We start from the raw sequence: 25789 nt of genomic DNA, 5'->3' as shown, positions 1-25789 counted from the left end.
CGTTAAGAGCTCTACCTGGACCTGGCAAATATCTGCAGGCGTTTTTCTGCTAAGTTCCACTCCAGATGTGCCCATGTAATTACCACCTCAATAACAGCTGTGTGTGGGTGTACTTGCAAGTGTGTGTGCAAGTGAGTTTGATTACTTGCTCAGGTTGAAACAGGAAAATGAATTCCTGGCGCTACTGTTACGCCAATTCAGCATTGTGGAAAGGGCCTTTCAGAGACTATTTATATGTGCTTTGTGTGTGTGTTTTCCCTCATTTTCAGAATGAGCATATGTGGACATTTAGGAAGTGGAGATTGCTCTAGGGCTGCACGGCTTCGCAGTTTAATAAACGACGATTATGTGCATCCATTTCTGTATGATCTATATGTATCATATTACTTATGTGCGTTTCCATATTTTAGCGAATGAAAGTGTGAAATATCACAGCATCATCACATTGCTCAGTTAACACAATATGCCTCAGTCTGCATGAATATGTCTAGTTGTTTGAGCAGATGCAAAGCCTATAGATTCTCAGTGATGTCATGAGTTTATGGCAGATACCTGTACTATTGATTTTAATGAAGAAAACACTGATGTAAAATGAAAAATAGGTTCTTATAATTTACCCTATGCATCTCTGGGAACATTATCAGTCATATTTGCATGGGAACAATCATCTCATTGTAAGCATCATTGGAAATTGGGCTTTCAATCAATGTATTTTTGCCCCAGATTCGCTCAGTTGATTGGCTGATGGGCAGGACTTTACTGAGGGTGACCAAAAACTGATATAGTGATGTACATGATAAACACACGGCCGGCTGTTAGTTCAATTTTAATTTAATTTAGCCTTTATAATCTTATTTTTGTTGTAAGCATTTGTGAATATTAAAAATTAGTGTTTTTTTAATGGGTATGTATATATATTTAAATATATATTTTAATCATATATATATATATATATATATATATATATATATATATATATATATATATATATATATATAGATTTTAAAAAGTAGAATTGTTCAACAACTTAAAGTAATGCAAATGAAAAAGTTGCTCACTGTTGCTTATGATTTAACGATCATTTCGTATTGCAATGCACTAGTACTTTGAAGATTGGGAAGCTTAGCTGCTTTAAAAGTGACACATTGCATACTCAAATGATACACATGCATACGCTTTTTGCTATTTGATTACCCACATACAGTATGTGCTTCCTCATGTAGGTGAAGAGCAATTTTAAAAGCAGCTGCTGCCTGTCCAAAGAAACCAGAATCCCAAGAGCATAATGCAGTGTGATCAATCCGCTGATATAACCCTGTGTGTGTGTGTGTGTGCTGTTTTCCTTCTTGGCATCAAAGAGAGAGCATTGATTTCCCGTCATGTATTATTCACAAAAATGCAAATCAGCTAAAACCAAAAAGAACCACCCCAAAGCTTTTTTTAATTAAATATGCAAGAATCCCTAGGCGCAATTACCATGGAAACCACGATTACGTCACAATCTCCAGTAGAGTAAAGTTATGGTTTTCACTATGCCCTTTATATAGGTTTCTACATTATTATGCATTTTTTATATGCACTAATATTAAAATCTCGAGCCTGGTTTGCTCCACCCCCAGCGGGCGTTGCATATGATCGGGCAACTTGTCAGCCTTGGGAATCAATTGATCCATTTTTAATGAGCCGAACTGGGCAAGAGGGCACAGAATTCTTCTCTCTGCCTTGAGGGGTGAGAAAGTAAAACGGGTAAGCTCGTTGTATGGTGAAAACATTTGGATGTTTGTGTGCCGCATCGAACCACCACCATACGGGTAGTTACATAAATTCAGCTACCACAGACCTCCCAAGAGGCCAGTGTGATGCTGTAGACCTGAATTTCACCTCATATCAGTGTATATCTGCAGAGCGCAATATTCTCTCAAACTACACGAGAGATGGAGATTACTGAGAAGAATCTATTGACTTACTCTATGTACACACATACAGCATGTTATTTCTTATTTCATACAGCCCTGAATAAGATAATTTACTTAAAAGATGTTCACATATAGTCCAAAAGGACAAAAGAATACCTGAATTTAAAAAATAACCCATTCAGTCATGCTTTATTCTTAATGCTGTTGTTATATAGATGATGCACAAAGTTTTTTTGTTGTTGTTTTTTTAATTATGGTTATTCATGAGTCTCTTGTTTGTCCCCAACAGTTAAACTGCTCACTGTTCTTCAGAAAATCCCTCCAGGTCCTGCAAATTATTTGGTTTTCCAGCATTATAAAATATTATATGTTCACAGATAGTACAGAAGGAACCACAATGCATTAAAAGCCGATGGGGCTGAAAACTTCTAATTCTGTTTAAATATAATTTTTTTTTTCATTTAGTACTTCTCTTCAGAACGTACAAAATATACTCACATTGTTTCCCAGAAGACAAAATAAGTACAGTTTAGCCTGATTTTCAAATTCAAAAGTTTTCACCCCCGCCTCTTAATGCATTGTGTTTCCTTCTTGATCATTGATGAACATTTGAACCTTTTTCAGTACTTGCATATATACACACTTACATAAGAATATATTGTATGCCTATAAATTCTTAAGTATATATAAAAACATATTAACTAAAATAAACCACAGCATCTGTTGTCGCTAAACGCACCTCAGAGATCTATACAGCTGTACATAGGGTCTCATAATCACACATAACTGCCTTTTGATTGTAAATAACCCCTCTTATTTGCTGAAATGTATTTAAAACTGCTTTCATATACAAATTTAGGCAGGTTACACTACTCCGTCAGCATTTGGTAGGTCAACGCCAACAGTGTCTTTTCCATCAGATGTATGAGCGATGCTGTTTACTTGTTTGTAAGCAGAATGTTTTAGTCGGTTCCCTAGAGCACGTTGTTAGAAGTTTGTAAATTTGCAGCTAGGGGAAAGGTGACTCTAAAACGCATTCAGTTAGCTTTCATGTCTCGCAAATTTCAGTCTAGCTCAGAAAAAGTTTTTTTAAAGCCACGTATCTGGTTGATTTCGATGATTTCAGACAGTGAGAATTACATGCTGTGATGTGGTGTCAGACACATTTACTTAGCTATCTAATATTAGCATCATCACTTAGCATCATAAGCGCTATTAGCATGGGGGATGTGTGTTTGTAGGCTTCAGAGAAGTGAATTACTGAGAGTTAGGCTACTGTGCTTTCGCTTCCTCTATCTGTTCATCGTTATCTCCTCAAGAGTCAAAAAGCAACTTATCAGTGCAGATCAGGTCTTCTGACAGTCTGTTTTTGGGTTGGAGGGCGCAAGCAATCTGTGTGAAGAGCTCCTGTGGGATTGAATGTGGCTTATGGACTGTATTTATGTAGATGTATGTGTGTTTGTATCGTGATTGTGTTTGTGTAATTGAGAGTAACTGAAGATGGCCGAAGAGTGTTGTGTTTGTGGTAAAAGCAGTGTGTGTGTGTGTGTGTGTATATGTTTACGTATTAGCATTTGAATGGTCTCGGGGTCATTGAGATGCAGTTGCTATGACAGCCAGATGCTTAACATGACTGGTCACTGGAGTCTGAGCCGCTGGAGAGTGTGTGAGCAGCGTGTGTGTGTGTTTTGTTTCACTGGTCTGATGTATGCTGATGATATATGCAACTGTCAATAAGTCACTTATATAATTTCCCCAAAATATCACCCTTAGGTGTTTATTATTTTTTGTGCATGGTTTGTTTGTTTATTAATGTTTTATGTATCTTTTAGACTTTCAGACTAAATTTTTGCTATTTCAACCTAGTATTTTATTTATTTTGTCTTATTTTTATTGCATATTTCAGACAATACTCTTTGCATGAGAGAGAGGATGGAAATCAATGGAGAGAGAGTTATGAAGCGTTGTTAAATGTTTAATAATCATTATTATTGTGCTCTGGAGCTCATATTTCCTGCATGGGGACTATGAGTGGGTGTCTGATTACAGCACAGTGCCTGAAGTGTGTTTATGTGTGTGTGTTTGAGTGTCAGGATGGCTGAGATAAGTGTGTGTCATGATTTAAGATGCCTCTGCCATTTCAGACTGTCGCCACTAAAGGTTTATAGCTAATTAGGTTAGAGAGCACTTGATCTGTCAGGTGTGTGTGTGTGTGTGTGTGTGTGTGTGTGCTCATGCTCTTGCTCTTTTGTAGATTGGATTGGTTTTCTGTGTTCGCCTGACATTCGACATTCTCACATCAGACTACATGAGACAGTCTGCCACCTCGTGCACACACACACACACACACACACACACACCTCTACTCGTTAGGACGTTCCTTTGACATTTCAGAAGTGTGGCTTTCACATTAAAGCAGAAGACTAAGAAAGAAGTACCAAATGGTACTGAACATATTTTAAGGCTTTTACCATAGTAATACTATGGTATTATGCAAGAACATAATTTGATTTATAGAAGATGCTCAGTCATACATGTGTGACAGTTTGATTCCCAAATAAATGACTCTTATGAATCGATTTGTTTTACTGAACAAACAACATACAGCACAGCCAGTGTAGTTCGAATCCCGAATGAATCAGTTTAATGAACAAGTTATTTTTAGTGAATCAAACACATACAGCAGTGCAACCCTGACTAATGACTCGTATTAATTGTTTCTACTTAGTGAATGAACAACACTGCTCAACCAGTGTTGTCTGATTCCCAAACGAATGTCTCTAATGATTCTGTTTATTTTAGCGAACCTTTATAGATGTTAACTGAATCATTAGGAGCAATCAAAACTTGACTCATAATCATGATGTAAACAGGCATACTATGGTATACAACAATGGTAATCATTCAGTATCATATTGTATCAAAGTATATTAAAGTACAAAGGTACTGCATTCAAATTTTACGTATTTGCATTAAAGGAACCATTGTGATTTTAGTATCATTGATGTACTACTATTTTATACTATTTCATATGTTTGTTTTAAAGTTTTTCATTTTGTTATTTTTTTAATGTCTATAGTTTTAAGTTTTAGTTTTTAATTTTAGTTAATTTATTACTTTAATAAAAAAACATATATATATATATATATATATATATATATATATATATATATATATATATATATATATATATATATATATATATATATATATATAATTTCATTGCCTATTTATTAATTGTTTATTTATTTTAAGTAATGTTTTTTTTTATTGTTCTAGTTAATGATAACCCTGAACTATATAGACCAATATACAGAGTGAAGTCTTGATTTTGGCAACCCATCAACCATTCTGCATCGAAAAACATCATTTAGATTAGCACTTCATCTGAAAATATAAAAGTCTCATTAAATCTAGTAAAATCTAGCAACACAAACGTGGCCAAGCAGAACCGAATGTCTCAGGTCTCAGTACTTGTGTTTGTTGAATAAAGCTCATAATTTATGTTTCTAAATTTACATCAGTAATAACACAGAACCCGAAGTAGCTTCAGGCTGGAATGCTGCTGTCCGCGAGCCCGACCGCGACACACACACACACACACACCACACACACACACACACACACACGCAGCGGTGTATATAATGTCTTATTTTGCTCCAGAGGGAGTTCTGATACCTCTCTTTTTTCTTTATCTTTCTCTTCTCTCACTATATCAAACCTGATCATATTTCTCCTCCACCCCCTCATCCTTCATTTTTCCTTCCTTACACACACACACACACACACACACACACACTATTTCAGTTCCTTATGGTGTGGCTTCTTTTCATTTGCCTGCAAGGTGTCAACGGTTCCACGACTCCATAAATAAAAGATTCATCACTCAAAAGCCAACAGAGCAACAGTCTCTCGCTGATTCTTTTCCACACACTTTTTGTTACCTAGCACTCACAAATATTACACACAGAGTAACACAATCTCTATAGACTGACCCCGGGTATGTGTTTGCACACACGTTGAAGAGTTTGACATTGACTCGCCGCAGCTGCTGCTGTGTAAGAGCAGTAATAGTCAGGTCTGCTGCTCTCGTTTATTTTTACAGCGCCGTCCGTTCCCTCGTTCAGCTCTTTGTCGGTTCTCACACAGTCTTCTACTGTTCTCCTCTGTTCTGGCGCTCTGCCCTCGCAGACAGGAACTCAACCGTCACACTTCTAATGTTCTTTAAACCAACGCTTTTTACACTTCCACTGTGTGCATTATTTAAAGAAACAGTTGTATTTTAAAACCTTCAACGGCTGGTTTTCAATGGGTTTTTTACTGCCAAAGAGCACAGCTTTTATTGGACTATGAGTGGAATAAATATTCTTGTTTAGTCAAGATGAAAAAGCCATTTGACTTCTGGCATGTGATGCATTCAGAATAAAACATGATATTTAATGAGAAAAAGAAATGAAAGTAAATATAAAATTAATAAACCAATACATCAAATATTGATTGGATTGTGAAAGTGGTTTTTGTGTGACAGATGATTGGAAATGAAGGTTTTAAAAATAAGAACGTAAAAGGCATCGGAAATTTTGCTTTTGGGGCAAAGACGAAAAAGGGCTTTAGCATAAAAACGCTAAGTGTAGTACTGCTTTAAAATGTTGTTGCCCCCCATCCCCCTAAAAAAAAAAAAAAAAAAAAAAAAAAAACATTTTCTGTGTAACTTAATTCCAAATTTATTTGTGTTTTTTCTGTGCAAAAAATAAATATCATACACTTTCCCCTGTTTTACAGAAGATACCCACTAAAATGTCATTCAGTGTAGCAGTCTTGTCAGGCATATTTACAACAAAAAACTATTTATTACATATTCAATTATTAATTTACTTTCACCCCAAATATTAATTAGTTGTAATTTAACATTTTTTTCAATTTTCCACTAAACCTAGGTTTTGTCCATTATTATTTGCTCCCTTATTCATTTATATATTTTAAAATGTACATGTCAGAATAAGCATTTGAAACCTTAAAAGTAGACGCTTTACTTATATTTAATGTGCTTTCTATGGACATAAAAACTTTTGTAAATTTCTTCTGATGTGGACATCTTAACATCTTTGACCCTTTTACTTCATTGATGAGTCATATTACAATTATGGTTGGCTTATTTTTTATATTCAAAATCAGCATGACTTTTATTCTTTATTGTAGCGTATATCTTAATGAAACTGCTTCATCATCAAAAGAACCTGTCCTCCAACAAATACGTTTGTATAGGTCGTTTGTCCAAATCCCTGAAATACGACCAATCAGAGCGTATAGTACAATTGCGCACCTATCGGCAAAAGGTCGTTTTCATATTAATGTTTTGTACTCTTTTATTTGCCCCTCTGGTTTGCTTTTGTGTAGCTCAGTTAGTAGATTATTGCGTTATACCTTGATTTGTAATCATACTATCATGGGTTCGATCCCAGGGAACGAACGTGCACGAAAATGTATATGATCAATAAATCATAATTTAGCATGATTTCTGTGAGGGTTAGGTTTAGGGGTGGGGTTAGGTGTGGTCATTCGAACAAATAAGCCACCTACAGTAGTAAAATATGTAGGAAACACTGTGAGATCGGTGTAAAACACCCACACATTGCATATTAAATGAATGTGCGTTTTGATTGGTAATGACGTTATACGTCAAATCATGACGACAGACGCAACGCGATACTGTCATTATTTTTAACATAACTTTAAAGGTAAATATAGGTCGTAATAAATTGCTTGCACAAACAACCTATATTGTCGTTTTTTGTCGGAGGACAGGCTCCATCAAAAACATAATCAAAACTCATGTTATAACCTGTTCCAATAAATTATCCAGGCAGTTCATAATCAGAAGTCAAAGTCCTTGCATTGAGTTAAAGCTATAGCCAACTTCATAGCTCAAGCAGTAATAACCACTTAATAACCAAATCATGTTGTTAGTAATCATATTAATATGATATGCTGATAAATTATTTCCGTTAACTCTATTTAATTGCATGCTTTAATGCTTGCTGAGAAAAGCCCCTAAATGAAGGTTCACACAGATTATCTTTAAACGTGATGTTCACACAAAAATGAAAATTCTGTTCTCATTTTCTCACTCTCAGGTTGTTCCAGAGTTTCTTCTTCTGTTAAGCACAAAAAGATTATATTTTGAAGAATGTTGGTAACTGAACAGTTGACGGTAGCCTTTGACTTCTTTATATAGTATGGGGAAAAAATACTGTGAAAGTCAATGGTTTTAACTGTGATCAGAGTAGGGTCCTATCTATTCCTAACGCTCCTAATATTCTGTTAAAGTAATGCTTGTGTGCTGTACGATGACCGTCTCGATCAGCTTTGTTACCACCCGCATGTCGTCTTTTAGGACTCCGTCCAAATGAACAGAGCCAAACCGGATCCAGTCTGAGATTTCACTTTTGGAAAAGCTCCAGGAGTTATCAGAAAACAGTTGCGGTATCCAATTTGTGCCGGGTTTTGGGACCCCAGAAGTGTGTAAAATACAGAAAACCCTCTCAGTTCCGTTCTGCTGAAGTTATCATTCAATGTGAAGCGGCTGGATGGTCCAGGCCACAAACAAATCTCTGTTGGTACCCTTCCTTTAATCTGATCTGATGCGCTTTTTTTGTGTGGATTGTCACACCACCCACTTAGTTTAAAGAAAATCCCTGGTCATGGCCTGTCCCGAGACTTGTCCCAAGTGTTCTTGGATCAATGTTGGTGTGGTGCGGCTGAATTGGACTTTGTGTTACCCTCCGTTTCTGTAGTCTCCTGATTTGAACGCATCCATGATTCTATCCAAGTGCATCCTAAATCTCTACATCTTAGTTATTTATGTTGGACTAGTTGAAGTTGACTTCCTTAACATGAAATATTGAAATGTGGTCTTGAAATGATATAGGTTATTTTACTTTTCTTTTTTTTTTTTTTTGAATAGGCTTGGCTGCTACCCAAAATTTGCATGGTTTAATTTACTCACAAATCAGTAGATCTCCCAAAAACATATCCGAGTCACATTTCACATGAAATCATATGTTGACTAAAGATAATTTTTAACAATTAAGTTTTTTTTTTTCTAATATTGCAATACTATATTTTTTATATAATTTATAATATTTAAATACCATTTTTTATATTATTATTTTATTGATGTTGTTAGAGTAACAATATGTGTAGTTTGTGTGTGCATTTGTGTGTCTGTTTTTTATTTTTATATATATATATATATATATATATATATAATTTATATAATGTATATAATAAAAATCATTTACACATTTACAATGTATAACATAATATATAAAACTCATATTAATCATTATATATTATATTATATATATTATATTATATTATATTATATTATATTATATTATATTATATTATATTATATTATGTATGTTATGTTATGTTATATTATATTATAATTTGTTTCCTCGACTTGTTTTCTGAGATTTACCTGAACAAAATTTGATATATTAACCATTACAATTACCTTTTCCTACCTCGTAAATTGAACTGCAGTCAGAATCTATTTTACCACACAACTCTGTCATGAGGAAAAATCGCCTGTGGTTCGTATCTTTTTATAGAGGTTATCAGTTCTAACATCATTGGATGTTTCAGAGGTTTGACACAAACAGGTTCACTTTTATTTATTCATTAATAAACTTAATTGGCTGCTAGAAACAAACCCCCAGGAGGGCGTTCTTCCTAGATGAACTGAATGGCCTTATCTTGTTGTCTAATTTCATGTTAATGAATCATATTAGACCTGGTTTTTTCCTGCACCATGTACTTGAATGATTCAGATAATATATGTATCCGCACCTCATTACTCTGCTATATGAATATAAAAGGCTTTCTGTGCAAGTATCAGACTGTGATCAATCTGAACTGTATTTAATAGAGCTTTAAAAGATGCTGGGGAATTCATAACTCACAGGTGTGTGTGTGTGTGTGTGCTTCCGCAGAAACGCAGGATAAGTGAGTGTTTTTGTATGGAAGAGAGTGAATTTAATCTCTCAGATAAAGTAGACCTTAAACTGACCTGCAGGTGGGAAATAGCCTTTGTCCTTCAGACATGCTTTCGTAAAATAGCCCGGTTCTGTCTTTGATTGGAGTTTGTCCTTGGAAGTCGCAGAGTGTGTCTGTGTGTGAGACCTGGAGCACTGGCGTCGACTTTGTGTGTTGATAAATTTCTCAGGGCTTTTAGAAGTGCAGTCACACGCTTTCTGCTCAAACCCAGAAATACGCAACAAATCTAAGCTACCTTGGAATGTTTGCCAGAAAAGGACATCCATGGCATCGTTCGACCAACTTTAACATTTATTCTAGTCGTTTTTACTCTACTCAAGTGAAATATAGTCTGGAGCTGTCAGCACCCCGATCTATCCAAATATGTGGGTTCAAAACCACACTTGGCTTATATAAAAACCTCATCCTGACATAAAGGATGAAAGAATTTAGGCAGTCTGTGGAGGTTTCCCGAATTTGCTGGTTGAACTTATACAGCGTGACCGATCCGGGTCCATTAAAACCTCCTGAAAAAGAAAGACATGAAAGGGTGGGCTAATTTAAACAGCATTAGGTTGTCATCAACTTGCTACAGCACAAGTTAACCAATCATCAGCTGTGAATCTATCAGGCTTTAGCCAACTGTCAGTACAATGGACTTGTCTGGTTGGCCAAACATCTGCCAAAAATCTGCTGAATGCTGGCCATTCATTAGCTACAGATTTTGATGTTTGTTTCAATGGACATTGAAACAAAATGTGGTGTTTTGCGCCATTTTAGGGTTCAGAAATCCTGTGATTAACTCTCAATCAGAAAAAGTCATTCAGATTTATGAACTGCTTCAACGGAACCATTTAAAAGTTTGGACTCAAAACAATGATTTGAGTTGTTAGTCTTTGACGAATCTACTAAACTCTGGCCAACCGTTAACTAATACATATGTTTTGTCTATTTGTCAATAGTCTTGGGAAACTGACTTTTTATGTTTTTTAAATATAAAGATTCATTTAAAACATTTGACTCAAATCATTGATTCCTTTGTAAATCGTTCTACTGACCATTCATTAGCCACCGATCTATTGACCGCCGGTGCAAAAGGCCCCAAACAGAAATGCCCAAAAGTAATTACAATCAGCAAGAGGAGAAAATACAGTTTTCTGATTAAATGGAAGAACTTGAACTCAGCCTCCTCACACCTCATTAAATAAATTATTGTAAGTAGACCTGCATCCGAAGACAAAATGAATCTAATGTGCCTGTGCATAATGCATTTAATTCTTGTTTCCTCTTGAGAGAGAATGTGAGACGAGTCAATCAGTGTCTTACTGACCATCTCCATATCGTTCTGCCTGCTGGTGTGTGTAAATGTATTGTAATGTCTGGTCTATGTATAGACTGTCTGTCTCTGTCTCTGTGTGTGTGGTGTGGAGGTTAACAGGGTGTGTTCTGTTGAGGCTTGAGTTACATAGGCGACCTGCTTATAGTAAGTGATTTACCAGTCCTCCTCTTGACAGACAATGAGTGTGTGTGACATTTACAGATGTCTTTTGAAACGCTGCACACTTTTGAGTGCACTCTGCTCACTGATAACCCTTTAACCTGCAGACAAAGAGAGTGAGACTGAATGAGTACGTGTGGAGACAGAGGTATAACAAAAAGTAGAAAAGCATTGAAAAGAGTAACGAAAAACAGTCTCTCCATCTCATGGGGCGTTCATATATGTACAGCCGTTTTGCAGCGACAGAGCAAGTGGAAATCATTCGCTTTCAATGAGAGATTTCCAAGGACATAAGCGATGTGTGTAACGAGGGCGTTTAATAACGTTGATAACGTAATAAAGTTGACGTTTATGCAAATGAGCAGCGTTAAGAAGCGGCACCCCTGTTTTGGAATTTGTCTCTGCCAACATATAGCAAAAATGATTTGGATTAATCTGTTGGTAATCATTTTCATGCTAAGATTCATTATGCACTGCTGCGATATATATATATATATATATATATATATATTAATGCTTTCCATGCAATGTAAATTTTTACGCTCGTTTTTAAAATGGAAGAACATATATGCAGTATTATGATGTTTTGAATTTAATTAAAATTTAAAAAAAAATTTTTTATATATATATAAATATATAAATATTTATATATTTTATATATATAGTTTTAGTTAACATTTTAGTTTTTATGGAAACAGAAACTGCATTATAAAGCATTGTGAATGACATTGTGTCCATTCAAACAATTTAAAATTTTGTCATTATTTGTAATAAGTGTTTAGCTGTTTATATACTTAATCACTGGCTAAATGCCAATGTTATATTTGTTTTTGATCAATTTACATAGTGCATATACATGCATAGTTTATTCACTGATGAACCTAATACATTTTACCTTTTTATTTTAAGTCCTTTTTAAAAATTTCCATATACTTTTTGCATAAAATCAAAGTTTACAATGTTGCGATTCACCTCAGAGTTGGTTGGTGTGTTGCATGGCCTTTCTGAAATTCCTATGGAGAAAATAAAATGGAAAAATACTTAACCTATACATCTCATTTGGGATCAGTTTTTCAAAAGCTGATTAAAAGTGGGCAAAAATCCTCTGCCTCTGTGACCTCTCTCCTTTCTCATCTGTTTCTCTTCTTTCTTACCTGTTGTTAGATCCATACATGAAAAGTTCAATACCAGCTGGACTCTTTCTGTTAACACACACATGCACACACACATGCACACACACTCACTTTAATGGCTATTGCAGACTGTTGACTATAATAAGCTAAATGATTGAGATATTTTACTTTAGCCTCAGGTTATTTGGGTGTTCAGAGCAGACGTGACATAGATAGACCTCGAGCGTGCTTGTGTGTGTCATTTGTTTTTCAATGTAATTGATACTCTTTCTACAACTTACTACCGCAGCAGCCTTTCCATTATATGTAATGAACTTACCAGATTTCCTCACTGTGTGTGTGTGTGTGTGTGTGTGTGTGTTTGAGCTATATGCGATCACACATATGGAAACTTTCCAGATTGTGTGTATGTGTGTGTCTTGAGTTACCAAATGTCAAAAGTCTTCATAAATGTAGAGTTTTCTTTAAATGATGTATGATTTCAAAATGTTATTGCTGTTTAATCAAGACCGCCTGGAACTTTAATGCATCGCATGCTATCAGCCTTTTGACGAATGTGGATTTCCTTATAGTTTGAGGATAAGAACTGAAGTAAATCTGAGTAAAACTCCCTTTGGAGATATTCGAAGGCGCCTTCATTTGGAAAAAATATTAAACGATGAATAATATTTAAAAAAGTTTTCTTGTAGGTTTGGGATTTGTGGTTGGTTTGAGCTATGTCCTCATTTAGATGGCCAATTAAACGTGTTTGTGCGCGTATAAAACATCAGAGAGCTGGAGTGTATAAATGTATTTAGTCATGTCTATTCAAGACATTATATGAAGCGTTCGTGTGTGAGTGTGCTTTGACAAGCGTGTGAAATTTCAGTTGCTTGCAGCAGAAGTAACAAAGGGAGGATCAGATAGCAGGGAGAAGTAGAGATTGAACTAAAGAAAGAAAGAAAGCGAGGTGGAATTTGATCCGCTGGGGGCTGAGATTTCCCATGATGCACTGGGACGGGAAGCTTCTGTTCATAACGAGACGCCGTTATAATCAGACATTATAGATTCTGAGACTGAAAATGTCAATACAGCCTTATTTCGATTTGTATGATAGCGATATATAAGATATATAAGAACTCTCTTACCGTGGTAAAATCACGGTTTATTGCATTTATAAAAAAATATTCATCGAAGTGAGGTGTTTAAGTAACTGTAGCATATTACATTTTTTTTTTAAATTTGCAAAAAGTGCCATTCGGTATATCAGTATGTTTATCATTGTCTGTCTGTTGTTCTGTGTTTGTCTACCGTATCATTATATTTGTTGTTTTGTCTGTTTGTCTTTATATTTGTCATATCTGTCATTATGTCTCTCTAGTTATATCTGTTGTTGTATATGTTGTTATACAGTGACTCACTATAATTGTATGTGTGATTATCTATCCTTATACAGTATCTGTATCTTTCTGTCTGTCAGTATGTCTATTTATCGTATATGTCATTATTATCATTCTGTCTGATAGACTGCATGGCCTGAAAACATTCACACTTCAAGTTTTTAAAACTACATCAAAGTTTGTCTTGACAGGTTTCTTCATCTAGGTTTTTTTTCTCTCTATCTCTCTCTCTCTCTGCGGTGGTTAATGACAATTAAATAACTTCAATCCTTGATTGTGTTTTCTTCATCTACGGCACCTCAAATATTCAACACCTGCTGTATATTAAGTAGATTTTTGTAGGATTTTTACACTACATTAATGTTTTCTTTAAGAAAAAGAGTGAAATAATTTGACAGGAGGAAGTAAAGAGAGAGTAGAAAAACAGAACAGCTTGCAGTTATTAATTACCAAAATCACAGTCTGCGTTTTAACCTCATTATCACGCAGACACATTTTAGGCAATTTTCCAGACGCAAATCCTTGATTTCAGGCAGTGCTCCGAAAGGCAAATGCTAATGAAATGCATATAAGATGTAAATATTGCACACCAACACAGTGTGAAAGGTAAATTTGCTCGGGAATTTATGTGCAGGCCAACTTTGATCTCACAGCGTGAAGATTCTGAATAATAACAAGCTCCTAACGGAAAGTAGGCGTGGTTTGTTGCCGGGGTCTCTTAGGGGGCCAATCAAATCTCAACAGTGTTTTGTCAGCCAATAAGCAGAGACGTGAAAACAGCCAATGAGGCCTCTGGTGACCACAATCAAAAACACAAAAGGAGCATTCCTCCAGTGAGAGTTTGAGTGAGCTTATGCAGTCAAACACTCTTCTTCTCTCTCTCTCTCTCTCTCTTAAGCAGCTGAGATTTCTGTGATGATTATATTCTGTGTTATTTCTTTACAGCAGGGCAAAAAAAAACAAAAAAAAAAAAAAAACACTGCTGCTCTCTCTTTCTGGATCCCTCTTCTGTGTTTTTTCTGCTCTCATTCCCTTTTTCTTACTAATTTTCGGTCATCTCTTGCTCATTTTTTTCTTTCATTATCACGCTCTGATCCTTTCTGTTCTCTCATTTTCCCTCATCACACCATGTCTTCTCTCCTTTGCCAGCTCCCTTGTTCCCTGTCCTCTTCTCACTCTTTTCTTCAAACTATCGACTGTCCAATGCCACTGTCTCTGACAGTACAACACAATAAACTCAATACAAACCACATTATAACACAGTATACACAATAGAATGCAACCAAATAAAACTATAGCAGTGAGATTTTAGTGTTATTCAAATTATAATGTTTTGAATTGGCTTCTATTTTTGTGTTTTAAGTTAATATTTCAATGTCAGTGTTTTATTTCTTTTATTTTAATTTTTTCTTGGTCGTTTTATTGCATTTAGCTTGTTTTATTTCAGTTAGTAGCAAAGGCAATATTTATATTACTAATATTTCTAATATTTTTTTTTTCTATATTGTATTTCTGATTTATTTCAATTAATGAAAAATATTTTCTCTGTATTTTATCTACGCTTTATTTCAGTTACACAAAATAAATACTTTATAGAATGCACAATAGAATAAAAAACAAAGTATAATTTTCCATTTCATTTTAATGTTTAATTTTGCGATGTGCTTTTGTCACTATTTTTATATTATTTACATTATTACATTATTATTATATTATTTTTAAAACATTTAATATGATTTATTTCTATTTTTTATTTTTTTATAATTTATTTGTATTTATTTATTTTCGGTTTCAGTAAAAAAAAAAATGTTAGCTACAAATTAATTTTACTTTAGTTAGTTTTTATTTAGGTTTTTCATCTAGTATTTATATCTTATTTTATTTCAGTTTTTTTTTTTTCAGTTAATGAAAACCATTTTTAATTAGCAATAACAATACAGTGCAACAATAGAATGCAAAACAACAACAGAACACAATACGCATAATACTGAATGAATAACTCAACAGCACAACACAATAGAGATACATAATAGAATCCACAGTAGAATAGAAAACAGACTGACACAGTAATGCACAACACAACTGTCTCTGGTCACTCTGTTGGTGGGACAGCGAGGGACGGTTTGGATAAATCCTGGCAACTGTTCAGGATCTCCCTCTCTCCCATTCTCTGTTTTTTATATTATGCTCTTTTTTCTTCTCATCTTTGTCTTTTCACTCTGTTCTTCCATTACAGCAGAACTGACATGCTCTCTGGGGGTTCGGCATATGAGCTATCCTTCTTGTGTGTGTGTGTGTGTGTGTGATGAACTAACTCTCCTGACCGCCTCAGGATCACGTCTCTGAGGATTTCTGGTCAGAAGGAAGATCCTCTGTCAGGTCTCTGTCTCTCAATCGCCTCAACACTGTAAAGGAGAGAAGTAGGTCGTCTCACCTCAGGAGAAGTGAAGTGTGTTTACGTGCGAGTGTGTGATAGTGAACGTATTGTTATTCCAGCAGCATGCTGAGGTTTTTGTGTAAGTGAAAGCCGCAGTAGTGTGTAAGGACTTGCTGTCTCCTGGAGAGGAAAGATGTACAGACGTGTAAGACCGATATTTGTGGTGTCAGTTTGTGTGTGTGTGTGTGTGTGGAGGTCTTTGTGACTGAATCTCAGATTTCCGATTACAACAACACAGAGATGTTATCAAATCCAACAGAACCTCACTGTTCACAACACTTCACAGTCCACAAAACAACAAAGCTCAGATTAACTCAACATAGGCCTTTGACAATTATTACATAATCAATAAATATTTTGTTTTGTTTAATTTTGTTTTATATTTTTATTTTACTTTTATTGTTATTTTATAGCTTATATTTATATTTTATCATGTATTTCTTAATTTGTTGTGTTCATTTTATATTTTATTCCATTTTTGTTTTTAGTAATGCTTGTATTATTTTTATTTTATAGTTTGTTTTATATTTTATGTAGTGTTTTATTTATCTTCATCTTAACATTCTTTCATATCTTATTTTATAATTGTATTTTTCTTTTGTTTTATTTGTTTTATTAACCTTTTTGTGTAAAAGAAAATGTATATTTTTATTTTTATTTTTTATTTTATTTTATTTTATTTTATTCACTGTGAATGGACAGTAGCCCCTAGCTATATACAAAACAATACAAACAACCACAATGTGAACGATTCAATAATAAAAGTGTTCTTCGACTCAATGAACACTTTTAAAGACAAACACAGCGCTGGTGTTAACATCACTGTTTGTGCGTCCTACAGTAACTCAACACTAACAATGATACAGCACCGGCTGCACTTCACATTTTCAATCCATAACGACTCCCAGAGTGCATCTATGTCTGCATTATGATGTTTCCGAGCAACAGAGCTTGAAAACGGTTTCATTTCATTAGTAGCCTTGCAACTTTTTCATCCACAGCTCGATCCGAAATCTTGACGGCTCACATTACGTTTCCATATTTGCTAGCTTCTTAAAACTTTATTCTACATATCCTCCTACTCCTCATTAATAAATACTAGTTATACCAGGAATCATGTTTCTGTGAAGTGCAGATTTGCTGTCTAAAATCTTTTTTCACTGGGGTGTGTTTGAGGGCGTTTTGATTTAAAACAGGTTTTTTGCTTCAGTGACTGAATGGCTTGCTTTTAACATTATAGTGGCTGCATAGCCGTGAAGGCACAAAGTAAAATATTAAAGGATGGAGGGTGCTTTACATGCTAAAGAAGACTAGCGTGTCTGTGACACATAACCGCTGGACTAGAACACAGAAATGTGGTGTCTGCATGCTTCGGCTTGATTGATGTTTAATATAACCTTGAGCATGAATACGCACCTTCATGTCAGCAGGGTTCAGTTCACACTGTTCCTATTATTCCTACAGAGATACAGACGACAGGGTCGATGTCGTTTTCGAAACTGTAACACAAAGGCGGACAGCATGAACCTTTTCTATCACTCTTTCGGTTTCATTTGAATACTTTGCTATCTTCTGTCTTGCTCTATTTGGGTCAGTATTTATAAAGCAAGTTGTTTTATTTTGATTGTAAAATTAGAACCTAAAGCTGAGACAAATATACTAGAGAGCAGAGCTTTGCCATATTTATCATCTATGATAATACATGTGCAAGCTGACATGAATATTAGACATGTCGAAATATTCACTTTATACAACAGTTCTAAAAACAAAAATGTTAATATTGAGTGAGTTACATTATTACAGACACAATATTGTCTCTTTATTTCTATTTTATCCACAATAGTCCCAAACAAAGCGGGAGCAGAACATTTGCTCACCTCAGGCCATGTTTACACTAGATCTGGAAACATGGCATTTGGGTTGAGAGAGGGGTACTATCAGAAACAAAAAGTGTTATAAGTGTATCTTTAGCTTGTCCTCATCTACACTAGGAAAACTGGTTTCAAAGTGCACGTTTTTGAAAACGCCACTGTTATTGTTTCTGTGTTAACACCCAAAACAGGAATATTTGAAAACGGTGATGTCATGCTTGTTCATAGTATCTGTTCGAACAAACATACACAACAATGGTGGAGTACATGGTACTGTTGTTGCTGCTCAAAAGTTTGCTAGTGCTTCGTCAGCAAAGTGTGGATTTTCTTCACCGATATTACAGCCTACAGCAGAGACGCAACATATACAACATATAATTGTCCCTTCCCTACAGGAAACTGCTTACTAACAAGGTGACAGCACCAACAATTGCCTGGCATTCGTAAGAATGTACATCTTTTTAAGTTACATAAAAACATTTTTTATGCATTTAGCAGACGCTTTTATCCAAAGCGACTTACATTGCATTCAGGCTAACAATTTTTCCTAACATGTGTTCCCTGGGATACGAACCCCCAACCTTGCGCTTGCTAACGCAATGGTCTACCACTTGAGCTACGGGAAAACGTTTCAAAATGTTTTTGTGTATAAGTAAAACTTTTAAAAAAATGGAAGGGCAAAACTTTTCCGTTTTTAAATACATCGTTGTCTGCTAAACCTAGCCTTAGTTTGAAAACTCCAGAGTAAACAGACCAAAACAGATACTTTTGAAAATGAATGGCATGGCTTCCCACATTCTCTCTGCATATCCTTGACACCAGTGTAAACAATAACATCATGCCCACTGTTGTACCCATAGATATCTAGGCTATGGGTAGATTCCCCATTCGATTGTTTCGAGCGTCTGCCATCTGAATATTAGGGATCTACCTATATACACCTATTCATTCCTGAAAGAAAAAATTAAAAAAATCTGTTTTTGAAAAAAATCTAGTTAATAAATCAATGATCCATTCATGAAGAAAGCCACTTCTAAACGAATCAGCTGTTTTGAACAAATCATTTGAATGCATGATTTAATAAATCACTCAATTGAGACAGATACTTGCCACCACGCATTTTTAGCATCATATTTATTTATGCATGACAGGCCTGAACCAGCCAAGATACCAGAATAAAAACACAATTATTTATTGTTATTGAAAAAATATCAAGAACTAATTTAGTCAATATCGCACTCCCCTAATACTGAGGGAAAATCTTGGGAAAGTAAGTCCAAATAGGCTTTAAAAAAGTACTTTTCCTCAAGTTAGAAATGAAATGGTTAAAAGGGTTATTGTGAAAGAAAAACTTGGGCAGATTGTGAGTACGGACGGTAAGGATAATGTATTGTATGGCTCCTCTGTTATAAAAATCATGCATTCAGATGGCAGTTCATTCAAGCTGGAATGAGGGACGTAATTTTATTCATATAGATGACAATGTACATCCTGCAACTAACGGTTGTCGCTCTTCCCCTAATTGTTTTATACTAGATAGCAGGGCCTTTTTATGAGACTGCAAATTGGTCCAGTGATGTCCTAAGGAAAGCTAAATTGAAGAGAGACGTGGTGATTATGGAGGTTTTGTGTGGAAAATGTGTAAGGAGTCTCAGAGCAGACCGAAGAACACTTTTGAAGGTGGTTCAGTTCATTGTAGTTTCTAGTGTGAAGTATTGTCCTCAATGCAGTGTTGTAGTCGAGACCCATTCATGTGAATCAAGACCAATAGGGTCGAATCCAATTCAAGGATTCCACATGCTCCAAAGTCAAGACAAAAAATGTGGTCAAGACTTAAAAAAAATAAAATAAAAATGGACTTGGACTCAAGAACTGAGATCCAAGTCCAAGAGCATATTTTCATGGTTTTGGTCTCAGGAGCATGTCTCGCAACTCTCTTCTGGTCTCATTCATTTGGAGTCCAACACTGCCATAATGTTCTAACAAACGAAGATATAGACAGGAAAATCTGAAAAGTCATTATATACCATTGATATTTCTATTGTGACATTACATTTTTGCGCTCTTCTGCTCTACAGTATTTAATTGTTTAAATATAGCTTTTGTTTTGTCAGAAGGAAACTTGGTCGCAAGCCACTGCAATGCTCAATAGGTGAATGAATCATTCATTTAAATTGGTTCTTTGCAAATGAGTCATTCAAACCAAGTCACAATTCTTGAATGATTCAGTATCCTTATTAATTCGTTATTGATTCATTATGTTTCATTCTTCCTTATAATTCAGTCAAAGTGATTGTATTCTGCAGTTTCAATGGATTTCATTCATTCATTATTTTAGTCTTCATTCCTATGACAAATGCCATAATAAAATGTATATATCTTAATTGAAACATATTAAATATAATAATAATAAAAATAGTATTATCATGAAATATAATGCAGTGGACACTGCACATGCGATTGTAAAGGAACTGAAAAGATAATGTAATTTAATTCATAATTACTCGGTGAAAGGAGCACTTATTTAAAATAGTTTGGTGAATTTTTGCAGATGAAATATTTGCCCAGGCAGATTTCACAACTGGTTCAGAACTGAAGCAACATCTGCTTGGTTTGAAAGTGTCCCCTGTGATCTGTGTTTCATACAGTAAATTGCTACGTTTTCAGATGTTTTTGCCTACAAATTTCAGGATTTTTTAATACTGCAGGATAATTTATTGCCTTTTTAGCTAAATCTGTATTCAACATTGGCATATTTGAGAGTGTTTCTAAGTTTTTCTGATGTTTGATCTTTCTCTCTCACAAACACACACTGATACTGCACATACTGATGTTCAAGAAGAAGTGAGTGCACAGCATTTCACAAAATAAAACAGCACAGCTTAACTCATCCACTCCAGAACAACACACAATAACATTCTGGACATGACAAGAGAGAATCACACAACTTTTCTCTCTCGCATACTTGTTCTGCCTTTCTTTGTCTTATGCATAATACATACAAACTCCACTGATAGCTTTGAACTCACTGTCCTCTTCTACCGCTCATTTTTTCTCCTAGGGCTTTTGCTCTGCTTCTGCGGGTCGCATGACTGCATGAGGGACCACCAATTCACAAATGTCCCCTCAATACACACACTGCGCTTGTTAGTGCTGTCCGTTTAGCCGCAGCATATGTGAAGGAAGCGAGTGTGCGTGCGTGCATGTGTGTGTGTGTGTGTGTGTGTGTGTGTGTTCAGAGGTCGTTGGCTCAGACTGACAGGACACTTACGGAAACCAGTGCCAGAAGCAATAAAGATCCCGCTCTAATTAATGACACCAAAACAAGCACACACACACACATGTAGTCCATCAGAACTCTCTGTTATGGAAATGGCCATTCATTCTCCCTCACTTCCTTTATGCAACACTCAGAATATTGGATTAATTGTCACATACAGATGAAAAAACACACAAGCAGGAGCAGAAAAAAGACAAGGGAGGTCAAAAATACCAGTGCTTAGAAACAAAGTTAATGCTAATTTTTTTAAGTCTTTCTGCAGTGCTGTCTGACAGTAAAAGAAAATAGAAAAATGAAATACCTTCATTTGGTCCATTTTTGATTGCGTATCCTTATGTGAAAAATAAAGCTGATGTCTAATGAAGTGGTTGGGAGGAAGTAAAATCATCCAAATAAATGTCCAACTTGTGATTCCGTTTTTACTGAGACATGCATCGTATTCATAAAATATTCACTTGGTTTTGTGTAAAGCTCACTTGAATGTTCTAGATCATTAGACATGAGTTTATGGTGCCTTTCAGGCCTTTGTGAAACCAGTTTTGGTACCTTCATGCAGAAACGCTGTCTGTGAAGTCATTGACTGACTGGGACATTAAACAACAGACAAAGTTTTAGTAAGTAATAAACATTACAGTCATGTATTCTTAAACCCAATAGGTGGCTGTTTTGTTACCTGTTCAAAAACATATTGCAATATTGTTTAATTGTGATTGTGTTTCCCTTACAAAAATTAACCATAGGTTTACTATGCTAACCATAGTTTAACCGTGGGATTTGTAATAAAACTGTGGTCGTACAAATGCATCCCCCGACCAAAAATAAAACAAAACAAAACATGGTTACTACCCTTTTACTGTAGCAAAACCATGGATAATTATCATAAGGCTTGTTCTAGCTAGGCAAATGAGCCTTTATATACATTTGTTAATAATGTATATAATGTTAAACAAAACTAATACTTGTAAACCATCTGATAAATTTTTATATATATGTAATACGCGACAGCACTGCTTTGATTACGTTTGTAACTAGAATAGCAGGCTAAATGGCTAACAATATGCTAAGCTATTATGGTTAGCCTCTGAGCTTATAAAATGTAGCACATCTTAAAAAAAATTATTATACCTTATAGGCCTATTTATTTCTACCATTCAGTATATGTCACATATAATATAAAAGAACAACTAAACACTAATGCAAAGTTTTTTTATACAGTGTACAATTGTGTGATGGTTAGCTAAGTATGATGGTAATTCCCTTAAAAAATTAACCATGGTTTTGCAAACAATAAAACCAATAAAACATGGTTATTGTGGTTAAACCATAGTAACCACAAATTAACCATGGTCTTGCAACACTAACCATAGTTTAACCATGGTATTTGTAGTAAAACTGTAGTTATACAAATGTTAACCAAATCAGCCACAAAAAAAAACAAAAACATGTTTATTACACTTTTTCTATAATAAAACCACATATTTTTGTAAGGGTTGACTGAAGGTAATGTCTAATTGGTTGAAAGCTCTCCCCTCGGTCATAAAATTTGCATTAGATGCATTAGATATCAACGACTGAAATGTTGGTATTATGACAGCACTAATGCACATACAGACAATTAGAAGAAGTGCGTCAGTCCGGCTTTTCTTAAACATGAAACTGAAGTGAAAGGATCATGCCGTTGTCTATGGATATCAGAACATCTCACACACACTCTTGTCATTTAGAATTCTCTCTGTTATGGAAATGCGCTTTGTTCTACATCACTTCCTCTCTGTTTTTTGGAATATTGGATTGGTCGTCACGTTACGCACACGCATTCAGATGCAGTGGAGCGCTGCAGCTTTTCTTAAACGTGGAGCTGTCAGAGAATAGATTATAGTGCAGTGTTCAGATAACAAAATATCAGCAGATAAACATGCACACAAACACTTTCCATTAGAAAAGAAAACACAAAGCATGATTTTTCAGTGCAGTTTTTGTGAATGAGCCAAATGCAGGATCCCAAGTTCATTAATGTTTCCAAACTGCATTTTGCAAAGCGTGCGTGGCTCGTAGTTCATCTGTTTTGGTAAAGTTTGCGTGACTTGTGACTGGGAAATTTGTCATGTAGTTATTTTAGTGTGCAGTTTCTATTGACAGTGGCTTGTCATAATGGCTTTATGTATTGATAATGCTTTGTGCTTATGTAGATAATGGCTTTTTATTGATAATGTTTTGTGTTTTTGTAGTTAATTTGTGTGTGTGTGTGTGTGTGTGTGTGTGTGTGTATGTGTACCAATGCGGGAGTAAGTATGATCAATAGTGTGTACTAATAGAATAGTTGGCAATGTTTTGTGTTTATGTCCCATCTAGGACATTCTAAAAATGTTGGCTAACCTTACTTAAAGGTTGTCATTTTTTAAATATTGTTAATGGAAGGCATAATGATGTTATCTATGTTTGATTCAAGTTGCCACAAAGTTATGTGAAAGCATTTTAGTGCAGCATTGTTTGAAGGTCAATGAAGGATGAGTACTGCAACAAAAAGTTATTGTTAAGGGGTTTTTTTTTATAGTTATAATAATAATTGTTCAACAAATGATCAAAGTAACATTGATGTATTACCTTTTATTAAGCTGTACTTTATTCTACTACATATTCAACAGTTTGCTAAGTGCATGTTTTCATAAATGTTATACTAACAACATAAAAAAGCATTATATGGGACTGATCAAAGTTGTATTACTCCTAAAAGTCAATGTAATTAATAATGTATAAAGTAATATTGATGCCTTGCCTTATACTGTGTTTTAGTGACTAGATCTTCAACAGCGATACTTGCTAGGTTGCTAATACAAATATTGAGTAAACTTGTCCAGATAAGTTATGCTAACATTTATATAAATGCATAGTTAAAATTGCAATAGCCTCATTTGAAGTTGCTGTATAGTAGTCCATCTGGACATTTTAATATACCAATAACCAAGATGGAAAATTCAAATTCGATTTTTTTTAGCTAGGTAGTTTTGATAGTGTCTATGTGTTTATGCACTGCGGTGTTGGTGTTGGCCTCATGATATGCGTTTTTATTGTGTTGTGTAAAGTCTCTGGCCAGCTGAGCCGGAGATTTGGTCGGTCTAAACAAGGCTTTAGGGGAGACAAGACACTGTTTGCGTACTGAACCTTGACTGCTCCAAAATGCCTGCTGGTTTTAATCTGACAGACTGTCTGTCAGTGTATGTGGATACAAAGAGAGAGAACAAGAGTGTGACGGAGAGAGAAACCAAAAGAAATAGACCCAAATAAATAAAATAAGCTGATCTCTGCATTTTGAGTTTTTGTGTGTGTGTGTGTGCCTATTCCAATTTGTGTGACTTGAGTTGGTTAGTATGCAGTAGGATATCATTAAGTGGAAGGGGATGTGTGTATGTGTGTGCTGAGTCATGTGTGGGCTGACCACAGCAACTCTGTGTGTGTGTGTATTTTCTGTATGCATGAGTGTTTTTGTGTGGGCAAATGTTGGATATTGTGTATGTGCATGGTAAGGTCAGCAGGGCATTTTTGTGGACTGGAACACATCCTAACCATCCCGCAGGGCACACACAAAACAATCTGTGTCTAAAACTAGAGTTGATGTACCATACCAACACACACACACATCCAAAATGACTTACTTGAAAGCATGAACTCACAAACACTATAAATTGAGGACATACCTTAGACTGCTGTTGTTTTGTAAAAAAAAATTATAATTAACTTACCCTAAATGAAAACGTAAGTATTTTTAGAATTGAAATATATATATACACTTATATATACATTTTATTGGATTTATGATACTTTTTTCAGTTTAGGTCCCCAAAGGCTTTGCTGGATTCAGCTAACTTCTGGTGACAATTTTGTATCCCAAATATAGCTAAGTAAACCCACACTCACAGACTTCCTCTCCAGCAGCACTTTATCATAACCAGTAGATTGCTGAATCCACAACATTTTATCCTTTCTCTAGATCTTTTTTAAAACCATGTCATATAATGAGTGTGTGTGTGTGTGTCTTCGTTTTCACGGGTTGTATTTTTGATCTTTCGTTCTCTATAATTATTTTGTTCCTGACTTGCATTCTCCTGCTGTTTTTTTCTTGTGTGTAGAGTGTGTATGTGAGTGAATTTTCCTGAATTGCATCCTCCTGGTTTTTCTCTAGCATGTAATTGTGTGTCAATGTCCATTTTGAGACCTGGGTAGTGATGTCATTCGGC

General features: G+C 35.1%; 1 protein-coding gene across 1 annotated transcript in view; it reads left to right on the top strand.

The window, feature by feature from the left end:
* LOC113096465 (protocadherin Fat 3-like) overlaps positions 1 to 25789 on the top strand; it is a 137446-nt gene that overhangs the window by 33296 nt on the left and 78361 nt on the right.

Source organism: Carassius auratus, unplaced genomic scaffold, assembly GCF_003368295.1.
Source record: "Carassius auratus strain Wakin unplaced genomic scaffold, ASM336829v1 scaf_tig00215939, whole genome shotgun sequence".
NCBI classification, from domain to species: Eukaryota; Metazoa; Chordata; class Actinopteri; order Cypriniformes; family Cyprinidae; genus Carassius; species Carassius auratus.
Note: the sequence above shows the minus strand (reverse complement) of the source record. Positions and strands in the feature narration are given on the sequence as shown.